Source organism: Penaeus vannamei, chromosome 22 (assembly GCF_042767895.1).
Source record: "Penaeus vannamei isolate JL-2024 chromosome 22, ASM4276789v1, whole genome shotgun sequence".
Classification (NCBI taxonomy): Eukaryota; Metazoa; Arthropoda; class Malacostraca; order Decapoda; family Penaeidae; genus Penaeus; species Penaeus vannamei.
The window spans coordinates 38,726,151-38,731,635 of NC_091570.1; positions in this window are offsets into that span (position 1 = coordinate 38,726,151).

Consider the following 5,485-nt stretch of genomic DNA (forward strand, 5'->3'; position numbering starts at 1 on the left):
TTCATTCTCTATTTTCGTCAACTTCAAAAGCCTGGTAAACCACCCATGCAATCAAGATTTTTTTGCTACATGTAAGAGAGAGTTAAATAACGTCATCTAAGTCATAAGTATTAGTAATTTTTAATTCACTCGGTTGAAATAATGATCATTTTGCTACAATACTATTATCCAACACTATAACTACATTAGATAAATAACTCACTTAATGAATGAATAAATACACAAGTAAACATTTAAACCGTTTTCTATTTTCTACCGTGCGGTGCCCTTCACAAACAAACGCCAAGTCACTGAACCCACAACCTTCTCTCAGTTAACCAAACTAAACAACAATAAGAATGCAAAAGAACGATATGCTGTGGTATTTTTTCCTACCCTTGTTTAGCGGAACAACCGTTATCCTTGCCCTCCATTGCCCGAAAAAAACAGACGCCAATTGACTTTGATTCCTGTGGTTAAAGTTTGGGTGTGAAGAGTGGTGTTGGATCGGGTGCGGAAAATATTTATATTATTATATATATATATATGGTCTCATATTATCATTAGTAATATTTATTGACTGATGACTTGTCGAGTTTATTTTATATTACTGATTTACGCGTTTTCTTGGTCCCGATAGCAGGGGAGGGCATGGAAGGTACCAGGGAAATGTTGGGGTTAAATATTAATAATATATACAGCATAGGTTACTAAAGTGTCTAATGCGCGGGCTGTGATCCCTGCCCCAAACCCCAAAATGGGAGACAACCGAAACCAATTACGAAGTAAAGGGAGAGATGGAAGGGAGAGAGAGAGAAGAGGACGTAAAGAGAGAAATGGAAAGAAAGTGGGAGATGAAAAGAAGGGAGACGAAACCCCTTGCATAGTTAACATAGAATTATATGGCTCGTTCGTATCTGGAGTTAGTGGGGGGGGGGATAAGTTACGTTGCGTTATTAGTATTACTGCTGCAGTGCTGGCTCTTAATAATTAAGGTAAAAATTAAAGGAATTAAAGTAAATAAAAGTAAATACCTCTATTTTGTTTGATTTTGTTTTTGTTTTGTTTTTTATTAGTTTTATATTATTGTTATTACTTTTTTTTGGTTGCTTTTATTTTTATGGATAGAGCGTCGGGCAGACTCAGTATCGGGCGCTCCTGCATGCCGTTCGGACGCTCCACCCTGTCGTGGATACCGATTCTTCCTTAAATTCACTCCTTCCCTTTTAAACCCTACATTTGCCTCTCTCTTCCTTCATAAACGCCCCCACCTCCCTTATTCCCTTTTCCTAAACCTTCGTAAACTCCCCACCTCTCTTATTCCTTTTCCTTTTCCTTCGTAAACTCCCTCACTTCCCTCATTCCTTCCCTCTCCTTTCATAAACACCCCACCTCTCTTATTTCCTTCCCTCTCCTTTCATAAACTCCCCACCTCTCTTATTCCCTTCCCTCTTCTTTCATAAACTCCCCACCTCTCTTATTCCCTTCCCTCTTCTTTCATAAACTCCCCACCTCTCTTATTCCCTTCCTTCTTCCTTCATAAACTCCCCACCTCTCTTATTCCCTTCCTTCTTTCTTCGTAAATTCCCCCCACCTCCCTTATCCCCCCTCCCTCCTCATTTTCCCGCAGCTCCCTTCCCCCTTCGCTCCCTTATCCCCCTCTCTCCCTCCCCCCCCCCTTTTCTCTAAGCCCCTTTCCCGAGTACTTGAAATCTGCCCTCAGAGCACCATGCTGTACCCCACTACATGTTTAATATGCATGATTAATACCAACACTATTTGTGATCACATACCGGTAACTACAAACTTTTCCAGGCCCTTATTTCTTGTTATTGCTGTCTTAATTCTATTGGAGATCATTAATACATGAAATATGAATGTGTACTATACCTTCTGGTGTTGTTTTGTAACCTTATCTCTTATTTTCTCTTCATTTCCCTTCCTCTCTCTCTTTCTCTGTCCCTTACTCTTGTTATATTACATGCTGTCTTATTGCTATCATTGTTTTACTACTATTACTATGGCTATCATTAGCCTTTGTGTTATCATTATTATTACTATTACTATTATAATTTTTAAAGCTGTTACAATCATCATCATTATCATTGTTATTATTTTTGTTATTATCATCCTCACCATTGTTATTATCATTATCATTATTGTTATTATTATCATTATTGTTATTTTTGATATCATTATTATCATCATTATCATCATCATCACCACCACCGTCACCATCATCATCATGATCATTGTAATTATCTATTAATTACTATTATTATCATTATTGTTATTACTATTGCCATTGCATTACCATTTTATTATCATACTAGCATTATCATCATTATCATTATTATTGTTGTGATTATCATTATCATCATTATTACTAATATCCATATTATCATCCTTATCATTTATCTTATTATCATGATAATTACCATTTCCATTATTATTGTCTATTACTATTATCATCAATAGAGAGATAGTGAATGAATGAATGAGTGAATGAGATGGAGAGATAGAGAGCTTACACTGACATAAAAAACAAATGTGCAGTGAAGCCTTAATTATAACAGGCAGAATATTTCCATGTAACCAGAGTTAGCATTATTAGGAAAGAAAGCTTATGATCGGAGCATAGGCTGTATTTCACCGTGTTTTAGTGATACATCCATAGCATCATAATTTACTCTCGCCATGTTCGTAAAAGATGAGAAATCACATATCCTATTGGAAACATAACTCCTCATAACACATTCGAGAGACAACATGCATAATTTACCCCCCCCCCCTCCAGGAATTAAGGCAAATATACATCCTTACACTTTGTACGTGTATTTTAAGATTTGGCACATACGTTGGTGTGCAAGAGGTCCTCTTGAGTGTTTCTTATCAGTCATGACAAACTTGAGGGTCCGCAAGTCTTTTCTTCTGATAAGCTGATAAACCCGCTCGCTTGCTGTCTGTTGTACACTGACCCATATGGCACTGGCACGACCACCTCTTCGGCAGATGGTCATATACTGTGAGAGGAACCACGAAGAACTGCAATCATGTGCTGCTTTCCTTGCTGCTGCTGCTGCAAGTGCTGCTGCGACCCCCATAAGCTCACCTACATATCTGCGATCATCACGGGGGTGAGTAGTAACTGGGTTGTTGGGTAGTAATAGTTCGCTGGTTTGTGGTTGTTATTACCTCTGAAGACCATGGACGTGACTTGGACTCTCAAGTAACGTGTCTGTTTTTTTCCCCCGCGATCTAGATCTGTTCATATCTGCTTTTAAGAATCGTAGGAATAGAATTTACGGTGCAGAAAGAGCTACCGTAGTGATTCTGCATCCTGTCGTAAATGGCTTTGCGTGGCTTAAAACGATAATTGAAACCAACATTTTCGTGTCTTTTCCGAGTTCGTTTGGAGGTATTCGAAACTGCTTCCGAGACGCACTTCTTTCTTTCTTTCTTTTTTTTTTTTTATCTCTGTCACTACCTATCTTCGCTTCTGAAATCCTGACTAACTTCAAACCATTCACAATTTACGATAAAGCAACGAGAAAATAGCAAAGACATGCAAATTGGGGTCGGTAAGTACAACTTTTCAATCCTTTTACCTTATCGCTGACAAAGACTTGCCTGTTGTCGATATCTTTCTTATCTAAACAAGAGTGTCTTTCCTTGCTGTCTTCCGCACCAATCATGAGATAAGTTCTGTATCACACTGATACTACTTCGGTTGTTGAATGCGCACACGCACACGCACACGCACACGCGCACGCACACGCACACGCACGCACGCACGCACACACACACACACACACACACACACACACACACACACACACACACACACACACACACACACACACACACACACACACACACACACACACACACACACACACACACACACACACACACACACACACACACACACACACACAGACACACACACACAAACAAACAAACAAACAAACAAACAAACAAACACACACACACACTATATATATATTTTTTTTTTAAATTTTAATTTTTCTTTCTTTCTTTCTTTCTTTCTTTTGTTGTCTTCAGTACAAAAATAATTTAATACAAATAAAATAAAAATAATTTAGTAAAAAAAAAAAAAAAAAAAAAAAAAAAAAATATATATATATATATATATATATATATATATATATATATATATATATATATATATATACAGTACAGAAATGATTCGTCTCCCACAGGTAGAAGCGGGTGTGTTTGCCATCCTGAACATCGTCCTTCTGAGCATGCATTCGTGTACCGAGGAACCACCTGAGAAGCTGGGCGGCGGGCTCGACACGTTCTGGGACTGGTACTTCTACGGTATGTAGATTGTAGGTCTCTCTGTGGGCCTTTTGGTATCACTTTTGGTATGTTTCTGTTTCTGGGTCTCTGGGCCTTTTGGTTTCACTTTTGGTATGTCTCTGTCTCTCTGTGGCTTTTGGTTTCACTTTTGGTATGTCTCTGTCTCTCTCTCTGTGGCTTTTGGTATCACTTTTGGTATGTCTCTGTCTCTGTGGCTTTTGGTATCACTTTTGGTATGTCTCTCTCTCTGTGGCTTTTGGTATCACTTTTGGTATGTCTCTCTCTCTGTGGCTTTTGGTTTCACTTTTGGTATGTCTCTGTCTCTCTGTGCGCCTTTTGGTATCACTTTTGGTATGTCTCTGTCTCTCTGTGCGCCTTTTGGTATCACTTTTGGTATGTCTCTGTCTCTCTGTGGCTTTTGGTATCACTTTTGGTATGTCTCTGTCTCTGCGCCTCTTGGTATCACTTTTGGTATGTCTCTGTCTCTCTCTCTCTGTGGCTTTTGGTATCACTTTTGGTATGTCTCTGTCTCTCTGTGGCTTTTGGTATCACTTTTGGTATGTCTCTGTCTCTCTGTGGCTTTTGGTATCACTTTTGGTATGTCTCTTTGGTTTCACTTTTGGTATGTCTTTGTCTCTGTGGCTTTTGGTTTCACTTTTGGTATGTCTCTCTCTCTGTGGCTTTTGGTATCACTTTTGGTATGTCTCTCTCTCTGTGGCTTTTGGTATCACTTTTGGTATGTCTCTCTGTGGCTTTTGGTTTCACTTTTGGTATGTCTCTCTCTCTGTGGCTTTTGGTATCACTTTTGGTATGTCTCTCTCTCTGTGGCTTTTGGTATCACTTTTGGTATGTCTCTCTGTGGCTTTTGGTTTCACTTTTGGTATGTCTCTCTCTCTGTGGCTTTTGGTATCACTTTTGGTATGTCTCTGTCTCTCTGTGGCTTTTGGTTTCACTTTTGGTATGTCTCTGTCTCTCTGTGGCTTTTGGTATCACTTTTGGTATGTCTCTCTCTCTCTGTGGCTTTTGGTATCACTTTTGGTATGTCTCTGTCTCTCTCTGTGGCTTTTGGTATCACTTTTGGTATGTCTCTGTCTCTCTCTGTGGCTTTTGGTATCACTTTTGGTATGTCTCTGTCTCTCTCTGTGGCTTTTGGTATCACTTTTGGTATGTCTCTGTCTCT